The sequence below is a fragment of the Dasypus novemcinctus genome, chromosome 17, assembly GCF_030445035.2.
Source record: "Dasypus novemcinctus isolate mDasNov1 chromosome 17, mDasNov1.1.hap2, whole genome shotgun sequence".
Taxonomy (NCBI): domain Eukaryota; kingdom Metazoa; phylum Chordata; class Mammalia; order Cingulata; family Dasypodidae; genus Dasypus; species Dasypus novemcinctus.
In genome coordinates, this window is record NC_080689.1 from 29248758 (window position 1) to 29267218 (window position 18461).

The following is an 18461-nucleotide window of genomic DNA, read 5'->3' on the forward strand; positions in this document are numbered from 1 at the left end:
TGTGGTAGAACTAAATAGTTTTATAAACTTCAATATCTCTCAGTTAAAAAATAATAATATTCCTAAAGATAACAGACATTAAAAATGTAGTATTACAAGTGTAAACTAGCATTTTGTAACTATGTGGCATGTATATCGCATGCATGATCTCATTTAATGCCCATTGTAAATTTATCATTTCTAATCATACTTTTACTATCTCTGAGTCACAAAACATAAAGCAACTGAGACTTAGAGATGTTAAGTAACCCATCCATGACTATCTCATTAATAAGTACAGGAAGTTGGTTTGGAACCTAGGTTTGACTGACCACAGTTTGTTTACCTGCTTCTCTAACTTTAAAATAATCCATGTTTGAGGCACAAAGCTAGTTACATACTTTAGAAATAGTACATGTTACTTACTTTCAGGAAGGCTTATTGTCCTTTGGAAGTAAAGAGTTATGAATATATTATAGAGAAAGTAATTTTAGATGTATCTGAATATGAATATTAGTAGTGCCATGGCAGCTAAAAGAGAAAATCATTATAGTTGTGACAATTTTGTAGGTTTCAAAAAAAGTATGGGAAAAGTGGGACTTGACTCAGATTTTGAGATCATGCTTGAATGGATGGGGTGCAAGGAGAACTTGAGGGAAACACAGGGTGATGTGGAAGTCAGAAAGCAAATGCAAAGTCTCACAGGTGGAGCTAAGCATTCTGTAGAGGAACATCATGTAGAGAGCAACCTAACTAGTGTGAACAGATGTGGGCAGGGAATAGGAAACCAGGAGTTTGGAGAGGTAGTGAAGACTGGATTATAAAGCCTCATGAAAGCAGACCAAAAGCTTGGACATGGGTTTATAGATAATAGAGGACTAATTAAATGGTACACAAGAATATTTTTATGCCTTTAGCTCAACTATTTCCCTAGTCTTCTCAAATCTCCAAACTCAAATAAATGTATTATTATTTTTGTTGTTATTAAGGAGCCTTGAGGTTTACTTCTCAGTGATTCAAAAAAGATTCATGGATATAACAAGATAGAAATACAAATAAGATGTATTTGCAGTTTTGACAAAAGGTGTGATGGGCAAAATAGAAACACCCCAGGTTTTAAGTCCAAGGTTTTGCTCCATTTTCTAAAGCAGTCTTCCAGCAAAGTGATTTTTGAAAGTCCAAGAAAAAGTAGGGCTTACTAATTGCCTTTCATAATAGTTGCTTAGGTTCCATGAGTAAAACAAAATTTCCTCAATCCTAATCCAGCCCTCTGATTATGACTGAAATGTTCTACTTTAATAATTCCATCCTTCTTGATGTACTTGCTGATCCCTCAGACATCTGAAAATGACCTCTCATCCATTGAGGTAAAAAATTATTACCTAATGACCAGTAAAAAACAATTTTAAGGGACTTTAATGCCAGAATTAGCAATTATTTTGCTATGGTTTCACTAAGGGAAAATTGGGTTTGGAAATATAGACTCTCTAAGGGCCATTTATAGTTGCATGAATGTAAAAAAGAAATAGCTTGGTAATATTCATTTTATATTATCAAAATCCAGTCACAATTAGTGCCAGATATTGAGACAAATGTATGGGAATTTCACTTAAATCTCTAACCAAAGAACTAGCATTATAAAAGATTGTCGTAATTCTCAAAATAAAATCTTGTTGAAAGTAAACATTTCTTCTAATACTGTTATTCTTGACTATGACAATATTTATAACAAGAGTACAGATAGATTATTCATTCATTTACATAAAAAAATTTACCAGGTATCTATTATGAGCTTGAGTCTGTGCTAAACACTGGAGCTATAATTATAAACAAAAAAGACAGAGGGACAAACAACCAAATAATCTATTTTTTAAAAATGTACTTTTTAAATTGTTGCAAAGCTGAAAGTTGATTACTTGAAAAGTTGATTACTTGAAAGTGAAGAAATTTGATAAATTCCTGGCTAAGTTGATCAAGAAAAAAAAGAAGGAAAAAAAAATTACCATTATCAGGAATGAAAGACATTTAAAAATAAGGAAACAGATTCAAAATTTAGATGAAAGGGACAAATTCTTGAAATACACAACTTACCAAAACTATAACATGATACCATAGAAAACATGAATTACCTTAAATCTATTGAAAAAATTAAATTTCTTGAGCAATTTTACAACAAACAACACTCTGGGCCTAGCTGATTTTGCTGGTGAATTCTATCAATTATTTAAGAAATAACATTAATCTTATGTGAACTTTTAGAAAACAGAGGATAGGAAACACTTCCAAATGTGTTTTGAGACCATCATGGCTGATATTAAAACAAAATCATTACCCAAAATGGGAAAATATTATAGACCAGTATATTTCAAGAATATAGATGAAAAAAAATTCCATGACAAAATATTAACAACTTAAATCTAGCAATCTATGAAAAGGATAATATATCATGAACAAGTGGTGTTTGTTTCAGAAAAGCAAGATATAGTTAACATTTTAAAAATATCAGTGTAACTGACCACATTTTTTTTTATGGCAGTACTAGGGAACGAACCCAGGACCTCATATGAGAGAGGCAGGCACTCAATTGCTGATCTACAACAGCTTCCCAAAATTAGCATTAAAAAATTAAAGGAGAAAAAAGTGCATGATCAGATCATTCCCAACAGATGCAGAAAAGGCACTTGACAAAATTTAATACCTGTTCATGATAAAAGGAACTCTTGAAAGTTAGAAAAAGAAGGAACCTTTTTCAGTTTAATAAGGGCTTCTGTGGCGAATTGAATTGGGCCCTCCAGTTTGGAGATGTTCCTGGACTTCATCCACATTCTGGTGGTTGTGGACCCGCTGGAAACCGTATCTCTTCAGGGAAGGTGTGGGCCCCTGAATCAAGTTGGACTTTAATCCAGGTTACTGGAGTCCTGTATAAGCGAGTGAAATTAAGGAAGAAAAGCCAGGAGAGGCCACCATGTGCACTGCTATGTGATGGAAAAACCGAGCATCAAGTGTTGCTGGCAGCCAGTCCCAGAAATCCAAGAAGAAAGCATTGCCTTGCTGATGCCTCAATTTTGGACTATTCCTAGTCTCAAAGCCCTGAGCCAATGAATTCCCTTTGTTTAAGTCAATGCTATATATGATATTTGTTTAAGTGGCTGAGAAAATGAAAAATCTACAGCAAATTTCACAATATGAAATATTTTCACCATCACTTGGAAACAAGGAAAGGATGCTCACTTTTACTACTTCTATTGTCATTGTACTGGAAGCCCTAGTCATTATATTAAGAGAAAAGACAAAGATTAAAAAGAAATTAGTGAAAATGTCTCTATTCACAGATAGGATGAATGTTTAACCAGACAATACTAAGGAAGCTACCGAAACACTACCAGAACTGTAGTAAACTGTGTTTCCAAAAACAGCCACTGTAAAATTCCCACTACTATATGTTCTTCCAAAATCCTGCCACTCCCCCATCACGAGGTGAAGACTTTTCTACTCCCTTTGAAATAGAGCAACTTTATGACTGCTTTGAGGAATAGAATGCAGAGGAAATGGTGCTGTGTAACCTCCAAGATCGGGTTATAACAGGTGATACATTTTTCCATCCCTCTCTTAGGGTTTTACCATTAGGACTAAGATATCATGATGTGAGGAAGCCAAACAGCCACTTTAAAAGGCCATGTGTCAGCTCACCAACCATATCCTCAGGATGCACCCTCCCAAGAGTCAGCATCATTCACCAGCCATGTGTGTGAGTGGGCCTTCAGGTTATTCCAGCCATCGTCAGCCTTTGTGTTGCCCCAGTAGATACTAAGTAGTACAGAGATAAGTTGTATCCCCAGATCTCTGTCCAAACTGCAGATTGCTGACAAAATAAATAATCAGTTTTTATGTCCCTAAGTTTGAGAGATTTTTTTTTTTCGGTAATGTGTAACTAGAACAAACATAAAACAGATTACAAGGTCAAAATACAAAATTCAGTGGGATTTTCTAAATACTAACACCAAACAATTGGCAAGCAAATTTTAAAATAACCCTTTTACAATATTCAAAAAAATATTTAGAAGCAAATTTAACAGAGGAATATAAAACCTCTATACTTAAATTTAAAAAGATTGAAGAGGGAAATTAAAGAAGATTCCCATAATGATCATGGGTTAAAAGACTTTCCATTTTGTTAAGCTTTTTTAATTATCCCCACAATGATCTACAGGTTTAATAACATCCCAATCTAAAATCATCAGGCCTTTTTGTAGAAAATGGCCATTCATTCTAATATTTCTATGAAACTGAAAATGACATAGAAGGAAAAATCTATCTTCATAAAAAGAAGAACCAAGTTGAAAGACTTATGCTGACTTATTACAACATTTATTATTAAACAATAGTAATCAAGACCATGCTATAAAAAAGAAAGAGAAAACAATGGAACAAAATCAGAACCCTGAAATAGACCCACAATTACATGGTCATTTAATTTCTAACAAAGGTGACAAAGCAATCTAATGATGAAAGACTTTTCATCAAAGGTATTGAAAACTTAATATCCATATGGAATAAAAATAAAACACACAACTTCTGTCTTACAACATAGACAAAAAATAATTTGAGATGGGTCATAGACCTAAACATAAAAGTTGAAACTATAAAATTTCTAAAATACATAAAAGAATATTTTCATGACGAAAATGTGTACTAATGCTTCTTAGATAGGACACAGAAAGTAATAACAATGAAAAAAATCATTGAAGAGTAGACTTCATTAAAATAAAAATATTTTGTTCCTCAAAAGCTACAATTAAGAAAATGAATTATTGAGCCACAAATTGGGAGGAAATATTGACTATACATATATATCTGACAAAGAACTCAAATCCAGAATGCATAAAGAACTTCCACATCTCAATGACAAAAAAAAAATATAAAATGTCAAATTGAACAGCCAGCTCACAAATGAAAATATACAAAAGATCAATAGTTCACAACAAAGCGCTTATTATTATTAATCATTAAGGACATGAAAATCAAAACCATAAAGATAGCACTATACACCCATCAAAATAGGTCAAATTGAAGAATGACAAGCCCCAAAACTAGTTGGGATGTAGAGCAATTATAATTCTCATGGGAATGTACAATGGTAAAATCACTTTGAAAAGCAATTTTGCAATTTATTTTAAAGTTAAACATACACCTGGTCTATGACCCAGCAATTCCGCTTCTAGGAATTTGTGCATGAAAAATTAAAGCATATGTCCACAAGAAGACTTATACAGGAATGTTGAGAGCAACTTTCTTCATAGTGGTCCCAACTTGGAAGAGCCGAGGTGTCATCAGTAAAATAACTAAAGAGTCTGCTTTATAGTCATACCATGATGACTGCATGACAATTAAAAAGAACAAACTACTAATGCACACAATATGGATAAATTTCAAAATCAATTTGCAAAGTGAAAGAAGCCTTATGCAGAAAAGATTATACCATATGAATGAATTTATATAAGGTTCTATAAAAGGTCAATTTAATCTATGCTTTTGCTTCTGGGGTTGCAAGGACAGAGACTGCCAAAGAATGAGCATGGAGGCACTCTTTGGGATGAGTATAAAATTCTATATCTTCATAAGAATTTTAGTTACAAATATGTATGCATTTTTCAAATCTTATTGAATATTTTACACATAATTTTTAATTACACCTAAAATATAGAAATAGATTTATTATATGTACACATACATACATGCAAATATTGAACTCTATTGAATGATATGAATGATAAAAGTTTTAGGAGTTTACTGTACCGGTGTTTGCAACCAGTTTTGAAATTCATCTGATAAAACATGGATTTATGGGTAGACAGATGAATAGATGGATTGATATAGTAAAAAGAAAATCTAAGATGTTAATTTTAGATTTTTGATTTGGAGTATATGTGTGTTCATCATGTAATACTTTCAACTTTTTTTCATGTTTGAAATTTTCCATAATAAAAATTTGGAGGAAGACAGTTCTGTAAGGGATTTAAAGGGAAGATAGAGTATACTAGTAAAGCATATAATAGTGAGATGATAAAAATCAGAAAGAAAGTTAAAGCATTTCATAAATGGTAGTGAAAAATGACAACAGTAAGATGGTAGAGTAGGCTGCTCCAAACTCCTGTCTCCCACAAGTAACAGCAAACAAGTAGAAACTGGCGGAATCAACTTTCTCAATATTTTGGAAAACAACCAAAATTTTTTAGCAACTAAATAAAAGCTGGATCAAGAAAAAACAGAACTTAGTTGAAAAGCTCTATGACACTATTACTAGTCCTTGATCCACCTCTCTCTGGCTCAGCAGTAGTTTAAAAAACTGCAAAGCCCATGTTCCCAGTGTGGGGCCCTTTGCACTGGTTTCAGAGGCAGCAAAACAGACTTTATTTGCAAATGTGTGTTTATGTCTGTGCTAACACTTCTTATGGTCACTGTCTGAAACACAAACCCAACATACTCATATCTGTTTTGACAATCTCAAAACTCACTCAGTAAAGAAAAGATACTTACCCTTCAAGAGATACTAAAGGGAGTTCTCCAGGCTGAAATGAAAAGACAGGAGGAAGCGGTATGGAGTAGAGAGTAGAAAAGAAGATTATTAGGGGTAACTAAAAGGAATTTTCTTATTTATTTGTCCATTTTTTTGTTTTTTATTATTTTTGAAATAATGAAAATTCTCTAATAATGAATGAAGTGATAAATGCACAATTATGTGATTATAGCAAATATCACTGGCTGTACATTTTGGATGAATTGTATGTTTATTGGTATGTATCAATAAAATCTATCTGTTAAAAAAAAAGAAACAAAAATAAGATATGACATATGTAAGCCAAAAAGATAAAGTGGTTGAAGTAAGTACTGCTTTACAGTAATACCATTGAATGTTAATGGATTAAATTCCCCATTTAAGAGACACAGATTGGCAGAATGGATAAAAAATATGATTCATCTATATGCTGTCTACAAAAGGCTCACCTTAGACCCATGGACAAAAATAGGGTACAAGTGAAAAGTTGGAAAATGATTTTCCATCCAAAGAGTAATGACAAAGAGCTAGGGTTGCTATACTAATATCAAACAAAATAGACCTTAAATGTAAAACTGTTGTAGGAGACTAAGAATGACACTATATATTTAAAAAGGAACAGTCTACCAAGAAGAAAGAGCAATCATAAATATTTATGTACCTAACCAGGGTGCTCAAAAATACATGAGGCAAATACTGGTCAAACTGAGGAGATAAGTAGAGCCTATACAATCATAGTGGGGGAGTTTCAAGACACCACTCTTAGCAAGAGATAGAACATCTACGAAGGGGATCAATAAAGAAGCATAAATCTTGAATAATATCTTAAAGCAACTAGACCCAAATATCAGGTAATACATTCTCCTCAAGCACTCATGGATCCTTCTTCAGAATAGATCACATATTAGGTCATAGAACTAGGCTGAATTAAGTTAGGGAGAATAAAATTATACAAAGCACTTTCTATTACCACAATGGAATGAAGCTGGAAATCAATAATGGGTGGACCAAAAGGAAAACTCACAAGTATATGGAAGTTAACACATTCTTAAATATTCAGTGAATCAAAATAAACATATGAACTGAAGCATAGGCAGTGCTGATAGGAAAATTTAGAGAACTAAATGCCTATGTTGAGAAAGAAGAAAAAGCTAAAATCAAAGACCTAACTGCCATCTGGAGGTACTAGAAAAAGAACAACAAACTAATCCCAAGGCAAGCAGAAGGAAAGAAATATTGAGCAGAATTAAATTAAATTTAGAATTTAAAAAATAGAGCTTTTTTTTGATAAGATGAAATTGACAAACCTTTAGTTAGACTGAAAAAAGAAGTAATTAAAATCAGAAATGAGAGAAGGAACATCACCACTGACCCCACAGAAATAAAAAGGATCATAAAAGGATACTATGAAAAACTGTATGTCAGCAAGTTGTACAACTTAGATGAAATGGACAAATCTCTAGAAACATATGAACAACTTATTCTAATGAAAGAAGAAATAGAAGACCTTAATAGACCAAACACAAGTAATGAGATTGAATAAGTTCTCAAAAACCTTCTAAGAAAGTAAAGCCAGGACCAGATGATTTCACAGGTGATTTCTACTAGTCATTCCAAAAAGAACTAATACCAATCCTATTCAAACTCTTCCAAAAAATTGAAGATGAAGGAACACTACCTAACTCATTCTATGAAGCCAACCTCACCCTAACAGCAAAGCCACATAAAGAACATACAAGAAAAGGAAATTACAGACCAGTTTTTAATGAATATAGATGTAAATATCCTCAACAAAATACTTGCAAGACAAATCTAACAATACATTAAAGGAATTATGCACCATGATCAACTGAGTTTTATCCCAGGTAGACAAGGGTGATTCAACATAGGAAAATCTATTAATGTAATATACCACATTGACAATATAAAGGGAAAAAAACTACATGATCATATCCTTTAATGCCAAAAAGGCATTTGACAAATCCAGCATAATTTCTTGATATAAGCACTTAGAAAAATAGGAATAGAAGGGAACTTCCTCAACATGATGGTAATGTATGAAAAACCCAATACTAACATCATACTCAATTGTGAAAGTCTTAAAGTTTTCCTTCTAAGATCTAGAACAAGACAAGGATGCCCACTGTACCATTCTTACTTAACATTGTACTGGAATTTCTACCCAGAGCAGTTAGGCAAGAAAAAGAAATAAAAGGCATCCAAACTGAAAAGGAAGAAGTAAAATTTTCACTATTTGCAGATGTTATGATCCTACATATAGAAAGTACTGAAAAATCTACAACAATGCTAGTAAAGCTAATAAACAAGTTCAGCAAAATAGCAGGATATAAAATCAACAAGCAAAAATGAGTAGTATTTCTTTACACTAGTAAAGAGTACCTTGAGGAAGCAATCAAGTAAAATATCCATTTACAATAGCAACTGAAAGATTCATATATCTAGGAATAAATTTAACTAAGGATGTAAAGGGTTATAGACAGAAAACTATTCAATATTGCTAAAAGAAATCAAAGAAGATCTAAATAAGTGGAAGGACCTTCCATGTTCATGGATTGGAAAACTAAATACCATTAACATGTCAATTATACAGACTGATTTATAGATTCAATGCAATACCAATAAACATTCTAACAGCTTTTTTTGCAGAAATGGAAAAGCCAATCATCAAATATTTTTGGAAGTTTAAGGGGCCACAAATAGCAAAAACATCTTGAAAAAGAAGAATGAAATTGGAGGACTCACACTACCTGACCTTAAAGCATATTTATAAAACTATATTGGTCGAAGCTGCATGGCATTGGCACAAAGATAGACAAATTGACCAGTGGAACCAAACTGAGAGTTCAGAAATAGCACTGCAAATATATACAGCTGATATTTGACAAGTCTGCCCAGTACACACTCAGCTAGGACAGAACAGTGGCTTCAACAAATGGTGTTGGGAGAATTGGATATCCATATCCAAAAGAATGACACCCTATACAAAAATTAACTCAAGATGGATCACATACCTAAATATAAGAGCCAGGACCATAATGCTCATAGAAGATAACGTAGGGAAACTTCCACAAGATTTTGTGGCAGGCAATGTTTTCATAAACTTTACCCTAAGCATGAGTTATGAAAGAAGAAATAGATTAATGGGACTGTAGCAGTTTGATATTATTGATGAATTCCAAAAAGAAATATTGGATTATGTTTGTAAACTGGTCTTTCCCTCTGGGCATATGAGATTATATTGGATTCAGAGGTTTAAGTAATCAAGTAAACCTCTTGTGTCAGTAGGGCTTTGAGTACCCGTCCCTTGGTGGGTGGGAGATAAAAGGCATGGCAAAGGACAGAGTTGAGGGTTTTTGATGCTGGAGTTTGATATTGAAGCCTTAAGCTAGAGCCCCAGGAAGTAAGCACACAGAGGAAAGAGAAGCAAGCTCCAGGAAGGTAGGAACCCAGGAAGTCTGAACCATCACAGACATTGGCAGATAGCTTGCTCCAACACCTGAAAATAGACTTTGGTGGGGGAAGTAACTTATGCTTTATGGCCTGGTATCTGTAAGTAACTACCCCAAATAAATATCCTTTATAAAATCCAACCAATTTCTAGTATTTTGCATCAGCTCCCCTTTAGCTGACTAATACAGGGACGTACTGAAAATTTAAAACTTTTGTACTTCAAATGAGCTTGCCAAGAAAGTGAAAAGGGAGCCTACTCAATGGAAAAAAAAATTGGAAACTATATTATCTGATAATTGTCTATATCTAGCATATATAAAGAAATCCTATAGCTCAACAATAAAAAGACAAACAACCCCTCCCAAAAAATGGGCAAAAGACTTGAACAGACATTTTTCTGAAAAGGATATGGGTTAAAGGCACATGAAAAGATCCTCAACACTGCTAGCTATAGAGAAATGCAAATCAAATGTACAAGGAGATACCATTTCACACCTACTAGACAGGCTTCTATTAAAAAAAAAAAAAGAACTACAAGTGTTGGAGAGAATGTGGAGAAATAGGAATACTCATTCACTGCTGGTGGGAATGTAGAATGATGCAGCCACTGTGAAGTACTGTTTGGCAGTTCCTCAGGCAGTTAAGTATAGAATTGCCATATGATCCAACAATCCCATACTAGGTATATAACCAGAACAATTGATAGATAAATATATGAACAGATATATGCACACCAACGTTAAAGCAGCATTATTTACAATTGCCCAAAGATGGAAGCAACCCAGGTTGGCTATCAACAGATGAATGGATAAACAAAATGTGGTATATACATATGATGGAATATTCTTCAGCTGTAAGAAGGAATGACAATACTGACACATGCGGCAACATGGATAAACCTTGAGACCTTGTGCTGAGTGAAATAAGATAGACACAAAAGTGCAAATAGTGCATGGTCTCACAGATATGAACTAAGTATAGTAAGCAGACTCATGGAGGTAGAGTCCAGAAGATAGGTCACCAGGAGATAGGATAGGAATAGAGAATGGTAATCTGATGCTTAAACTGTGCAGAATTTATAATTAGTTTGATTGTAATGGTTTGGGAATGGATGGAGGACATGGTGGTGCACTGATATGAGTGTATGTGCGCGCCTAGTTTAAAGGGGAAGTTTTTGGTTATATATGTTGTTAAAAGGAAAGCCAGAGGATAAAATGGGGGAATGAACAGCACAGTGAACTCTGATGGTGGCCAAGGAGTGTGGTTAATAATACAAATGTAAGAATGTTGATTCATGATCTATAACAAAGTTGTGTCACTAGTACAGGGTGTTGATAGTGGAGTGGTATATGGGGAAGTAATGCACCAAAAGCATTCTTCTATGGGATAGAAGTGTATTCTTGTTGCCATAGGTATCTTTTCTGTATAGATAGAAGCCCACATAGTAGCTAATAAAATATTAAATTTCTTATTTGCTCAAATAAGATGTCAAAAACTCTGGAATATACAAGACTTGCCTAATACAAGAAAACAGAACAATAAGCCAAGCCCTCAATCTTAATGCTTGCACATATAAATCTTATTCCTGTAATAATGAAACTAAGCCTAATTATAATTAATACCTAAGAGTTACCACCTGAAAACCTCCTTGTTACACAAATATGACCTCTTTCTAAGTCAAACTCTACAAATACGCTCTCTACCTTCCCCATAATGTGGGACATGACTCCCATGGATAAGCCTTCCTGGCATGGAGAGATTATTACCAAGTGTTAATCAGAGATGTAATTGGTAAAAGATCTTGACCAAAAAGGGGAAATATTAAATAAAACTGAGTTTTTAATGGCTAAGAGACTTCAAAGTGGAAGTTATGTTATGCATGTCTCAGGCAGATTTCACAAACTGCCATGGTAAACAAATCCTCAAACAAAAGTGTTCCTCAAGGGCTCTAAGGATGTCCATAGACAAGCCACACAGCCTCATGAAATTAACCTCTCCTTGGTGGGCCGTATCTTGGAATACATGAAAATCAATATCCTCAGTATAATATAGTTATACTCACTTATAATTCCCCTGATCATGATTCTTCTCCTTTTATTTGAATCTAAAATTTTCAATGTACCTGTTAAGTGTATTTCTCAGAGACTTAAATCTTCAGATTTTCCTATGTTGGTTGAGCCCTGAAACCTGTAGTTGCAGCCAACTCCTACTCTCCAGTTCTTTGGATTTGCTCTGGACAATTAAAAATATGAAGATGATGGACCAGCCCCATTTCCAAAATAAGGTGTATTTTCAACTGCAAGCAAAATGATTCTTTTCATCTTCCGCATAATATTTACATCCCTTCTCAGCTTTAAGCAGAGTTGACATTCCCTCAATATTGAGGAAAGAATAAAAGTAAGTGGGGAGTATAACCATAGACCAAAGTAGATTTATTGTTATTGTAGTTATTATCTTGTGTTAACAGAGTAATTTATAATATTGATATAAAAAATTAAAAAGAAATTAATGTAGGAATAATTAAGACATTCCTAAATAAAATTTGAGGCAGTTCATTACCATCAGAACTGTCCTACAAGAAATACTAAAGGGAGGAGTCCTTCAGAGTAAAATGAAAGACACTAGACAGTAACTCAAAGCAGAACAAAGAAATAATGAAATTCAGTAAAGTTAACTACATGGGTAAATATAAAAGTCAGTGTTATTGTACTTATAGCTTACAACACAAGTTTTTACTTCTTCATGATTTAAATACAAGTGCATGGAAAACAGTTATAAATCTGTTACTGGACATACAATTTATAAAGAAGTAACTTATGACAAAAAATAAGTAAATAAAGGGGGAAAGGTAAAGAATGATAAGGGAGCAGAATTTTTATAAGATACTTATATTTGGATGAAATCAATTAAAACTGATTATTATAGATTTAAGAGGGCAATTGTAATCCCTATGTGAGCACAAATATAATATCTAAAATAAATTACATAAAGGGAAATGAGAAGGAAATCAAACTGGTACACTATAAAAAAAATCAACTAAATACAAAATGAAATAGTAATGGAGAAAGGAAGGTCAAAAAAGTATAAGAAATAAAAAACATAGCAAATGGAAAGAAGTTATTCCTACCTTACCAGCATTTACTTTCATTTCATAAATAGCTTAAACTCTCCAATCGAAAGACAGAGATTGGGAGAATGGATAAGACAGCATGATCCAACAATATGTTGTCTAAAAGAGATGCACTTCAGATCCATAGACATGAATAGGTTTAACTGAAAGGATGGGAAAAAAATATTGTTTGTAAACTGACTGGAATAGGGATATTACTATCAGATAAAACTGACTTTAAGTAAAAAACTTTTATAGATGGATATAACATATTGACAAAATGGTTAATTCATCAAGATGATATAACAACAACCTAATAACAGAGCCCCAAAAGATATGAATCAAATATTGGCAGAGTTGAAGGGCAAAAAATCAGTCCTGCAATAATAGTAGATTTCAATATACCACTTTCACTAATACATGGGACATCGATAAAAATTTACATGAGGAAAGAGGGTTAGAACACTATAAACCAACCAAACTGAATAGATATACAGCGAACTTTCCATTCAACAGAATATACATTATTCTCAAGTGTACACAGATCATTCTCCAGGTTAGACCATATGTTAAGTTCCAAACCAAGCCTTAATAAATTTAAAAAGATTAAAGTCATACAGAGTATTTTCTCTGGCCACAATGGAGTGAAGCCACAAATCAATAACAGAGGGGAAACAGGAAAATTCACAAATATGTGGAATTAAACAGCATACTCAAAACAACCAGTGGGTTAAAGAAGAAATAACAAGGGAAATTAGAATACTTAGAAGAGAATGAAACCAAAGCTCAATAAAGCAGAATTTATGGGGTACAGCCTAAACTGTGCTAAGAGGGAAATTTACAATTGTAAATTCCTACATTAAAAAAAGAGAAAGATTTCAAATAAATAACTTAACTCCACACTTAGAAGAATTAGAAAAAGAAGAGTAATTTAACCTAAAACTAGCAGAAAGAAATAATGAGATTAAAGTGGAGATAAATTAAATAAAGAATTAAAAATAGAGAAAAATCAGTGGAACCAAATGTTGGTTCTTTGAAAATATCAATAAAAATGTTAAACCATTAGCTGACTGACCAAAAAAAGGAGCTAAGATGAAAATAACTAAAATCAGAAATGTGTGTGGGGCTATAAGTATAGACCTTACATAAATAAGGGATTATAAGAAAATACTATGAATAATTGTATGTCAAAAATTAGATAATCTATATAAAAAACATCCCAACAAAGAAAAACCCAGGACCAAATGGCTTCAATGGTGAATTCTACAAAACATTTAAAGAAGGATTAATGCTAACCCTTCCTAAACTTTCCCAAATAATAGAATAGGAGGGAATACATCCTAACTCATTTTATGAGCCAGCATTCCTTACAACCAATGCTGGATAAAAGAATTAAAATAACAGAAAACTACAGACCAATATCTCTTGTGGATTTTGAAGTGAAAATACTCAACAACTACTAGCATACTGAATCTACAATATATTAAAATAATTATAAACTATAATCAATGGGGTACTCCAGGAAGGCAAAAGTGGTTCAACATAAGAGAATTCATCAATGTAATATACCACATAAATAGATCAAAGGGAAAGAGCACAGTATCATTGCAATTGACACAAAAAGGCATTTGACAAAACCCAACACCATTTCCCCCCCAAAATTCAGAAAACTAGAAATAGAAGGGAAATTACTCAACAATAAAATACATTTATGACAAACCCACAACATCATATTCCATGGTTACAGCTAAATATTAGCCCCTAAAATAGTAACAAGACAAAGATGCCTGCTTTCTCTATTGCTATTCAGTTAACATTGTACCAGAAATTCTAGCCAGAGAAATTAGACAACAAAAAGAAATATAATACATCCAACTTGGAAAGGCTAAACTAAAATTATCTCTGTACACAGATGGCATGCTCTTATGTAGATAAAATTCCAAACATTCCACAAAAAAGCTACTAGAGCTAATAAACCCATTCAGCAAAGTAATAAAGTACTACACTAATAATCAAATGTCAGTTGCATTTCTATACAACAGCAATAAATACTACAAAAAGGAAATTAAAGAAACAATTACATTTACAACAACATCTAAAAAAATAAAATATCTAGAAATAAATTTAACCAAAGATGTGCAAGATTTGTACACTGCACAACTAGGCAGTATACAAAGAAATTACAGACCCACATAAATGGAAAGGCTTTCCATGTTCATGGACTGGAAACCTTAATATTGCTAGGATGTCAATACTACCCAAAATGACCTACAAATGTAATGCAATCCCTATCAAAATTTCAACCAACTTTTTTTTGCATAAATGGAGAAGTTATCTCTTGAATTCATATACAGTTGCAAGGCATGTCAAATAGATAAAACAACCACATTCCTTGATTTCAAAACTTATAAATTTGAATTACTCAGAAGAGTATAGTACTGACATAAAGATAGACACAAATACCAATGAAATAGTATTGAAACTCCAGAAATACACCCATATACACCCTTGTTCAGTTGATTTTTCACAAGGGTCCTAAGTGCCTTCAATGAGGGAAAGAATTGGCTCTTCAACAAACGCTGGGATACTGGATATCCACATAACACCATATACAAAAGTTAACACAAAAATGGATCAATAACCTACATTTAAGATCTAAAGCCATAAAATTCTTAGAAGAAAACATAGGAGAAAATCTTCATAACCTTGATTTTGCCAATGGATTATCAGGTATAGCACCGGAAGTACAATAATAAAAAATAAATTGGACTTCATCAAAATTAAAATTATTGTTCAAAGAACATTATCCAGAAAGTTAAAAGAAAACTAATCTATGTACCTATATATCTGAGAAGGGGTTAATAAAAGAATATACCTCCTTCAATTCAGCAACTAAGATGAATAACTCAAAAATCTGACAATGATTTGAATGGATATTTCTCCAAAGAAGATATGCCTAATAAGCACATGAAAAGATATTCAGTATCATTACTTATTAGTGAAATGCAAATCAAAACAATTAGATATCACTTCATAACCAACAAGATGGATAATATTTTTAAAATGTTAAGTAACAAGTGTTGATTAGGATATGTAGAAACTGGATACTACTGCATTTCTGGTGGAAATGAAAAATGGTGCAGCTCCTACAGAAAACAATTCAGTGGTTCCTCAACTTGTTAACCATACAATTATCATATGATCCAGCAATTCCACTCCTAGGCATATATGTAAAAGAATTTAAAACAGAATAAAGCAGATGCTTGTATGCTAATGATCATAGAAACATTTTCACAACGTGAAAAGGCAGAAACAACTCACATCCATCAACAAACAGAAGATCGGATATACAAAATGTGATGTAGACATACAATGGAATATTATTCACCCATAAAAAGGAACGCTATTCTATGTATGCCACAGTGTGGATGAACATGGAAAGGGAGAAATGGGTAGTTATTGCTTAATGGATACTGAGTTTCTGTTTGGGAAAATGTATAAGTTTTGGTGATAGATGATGGTGACATACATTTTGCATTTAATGACATTTAACTGTGCATTTTAAAATGGCATACATACATATAATTTTCCCCAATAAAATAAAAAAGGGTAGTGAAGTTTTCCATTTTTCCAGGATAATTTCCATTTTTCCAGGGTTGCAAAATGGTTTACTTCTAGAAGTTATCGTCCTCTAACTGTATTGAAAGGTTTTTATATCTTAAGGTCTTTCTACTGTTGTGCAACAGTATATTTAAAATATTTGAATTTCTGGTTGGTTCTACTCATTTTCTAGGAATCAGCTAGAAGCTGTGCTCTCAGAGTAGCCCTCTCTCCTGGTAAGGAATCCCTACTATCTTATTTCTCCCTCCACAGTCATTTGAATTACTTGTTTATTTGCCTGCCTTCCCCAACAGCCTGCAAGAGCCATAATGACGTATTCATGTATGTCTTGTTCACTTTTGTATTCCCAATTACTAGTACAGTGCTTGGCACATAGCAGCATTAAACAAATGTATATTGAATGAATGGATTTCATTGTGCTAAATATTAAAATAAACCAGCATATAAAAGTAAATTTTAAATTTATCTTAGAAAAGTTTCAGTCTATTTAAAATAAGGTCATCCAAACTAATTGGTATTCTCATGCCATAAAAAAATGTAGGGATTTCTGTGAGGCTTTTTCCTCACAAAGAAAAATTTATGACTCAAACTGGGTAGTATCCAACTTCTTAAAAGGCCAACATTGATTATTGTTTTGAACTTGCTTCTTACCCTTTTCCCAATTTCTTCCTTTTGACTTCTCCTTACATTTTATTAAAGCACATCACGGCCTTCAGTCACAAAGTTCAGCATGATATTAATATAATTCTTTCTGCAAAAAGTAAGACCCAAAATGCAATAAACAAGCAAAACCAACAATGACAATGTAGTAGCTTTTTAATGTCAATGAACTAAAGAATTTCAGCACATAGGATAGAAAAGGAAACTGCATTACTTGGACCATTCTCACAGTATGGGATTGAGAAAGACAACTGCAGGATGTCTACCTTGGGGATCTTAATGAGAGAAATGCCTTGCAAGGAGAGGAGACAGTTGTTACAAAATCAAATAAATGCCTTGCTGCAATAATTACACAGAAAAATTGATGTTGGAAGCTGACATATGGCTCACAGGAGAGGAGTAATGAGATAAAGGCACATGCTGCTGAAGCAGGTGATCTAATTAGATTTCAGTGATGTGGCTCATACCAGGTTTAGACAGAAATTATCTTAAAATATACAAAAGAAACAAAACAGAGAATTGGGGGTGGAGGCGGGAATGATTTAGAACCACAATCATAATGAAATCAGGATGATGGAGCCAAAGTAAGTTTTTATAAGACTTTTGTCAACGAATAAAAGCAATTTGTCATATACTATCAAAATCTTATTAGGATCAAATAAGTAGAGCAATTTAAAACTAGAAATACTAACAGAAGGATGGTAATTTCATCATACATTCTGTTTGTATTATTTCATAGAGATAGATTCGAATTATTTTCGGTCTACCATATGTAATAGCTACATGTGTAATCCATTTTATGCTATACATGACTTATCTTAGGTCATTGTAACTTAGAAAATAGGGTTCAAAGATATATACCTCTAAGAGGCAGAGCTGGCTTCTGAAATCAGGATGTCTGATTCCAAGTACAGTGTCCCCAATCCTGTGCAATATTTCATCTTGTTCCAGGACACTGAGAAAGTCTTACCTACATGACTTGTAACATGTATGCAAGTAAAACAAAACTCAGGGTATACAGGTGTTTTATGATGCAAGTTTATTTCAACACACTTGATAGTGCTT